The sequence below is a fragment of the Cebus imitator genome, unplaced genomic scaffold, assembly GCF_001604975.1.
Source record: "Cebus imitator isolate Cc_AM_T3 unplaced genomic scaffold, Cebus_imitator-1.0 Scaffold612, whole genome shotgun sequence".
Taxonomy (NCBI): domain Eukaryota; kingdom Metazoa; phylum Chordata; class Mammalia; order Primates; family Cebidae; genus Cebus; species Cebus imitator.
The window spans coordinates 962,808-963,581 of NW_016107927.1; positions in this window are offsets into that span (position 1 = coordinate 962,808).

Consider the following 774-nt stretch of genomic DNA (forward strand, 5'->3'; position numbering starts at 1 on the left):
CCATAAGTCCCTTATTTCCAAATACTATGGAAAAGTCACTACTACTCACCACAAGTAATACTGTTTTAAAGCAAAGGCAGCGTTAGAACAACTTCTGGGAAAGTTGAGCTCTTCAACAATTTCTCCCCACTGATCCTTCTCAGGTTTGGTAGAACACAGGCACACTTGTCTGAAAGTGAACAATCTAAAAAAACCTTAGCCTAACTGAAATAAATACCCATTCTACAGAGATCTGTACATACCTAAGGCATCTATGGTTGTTTCTGATCGATCGGTAAGAGTTACTGAGCAAGGGCTTCTTGAATCACTACGTTTTCACCAGACAGCCCTGTATTTAATACCACTTGTTTTGTTTGGGGTGGGGGTGTTGGTGGGTTTGTTTTGTTTTTTGAAGCCCGGACAATAACCAATCGCAAGTCCCTCTGTCGCCTCCTTTTAAATCTCAACGCGGTCCGTTTACACACACACACACACACACACACACACACACACACACACACACGTGCAAAAGGATCAATACAGTTCCGGATAGCGATGTCCACGGGTTCTGGGGGCGCCGGGGCCGGGGCTGGAGCCGATTCTGATCCCTCTCGCAGGTCTATCCATCTCCATAGGCCCTTCTTTGAGACCTACAGCTTCTGCCTAGCCTTGAAGCCTAAGATGGCTGTTTGGAGACAGGTCCTGGTTTCTTTTTGCATTTTTAGTAAAGACGGGGTTTTACTATGTTGGCCAGGCTGGTCTTCAATTGCCGACTTTGTGATCTGGCCGCCTCGG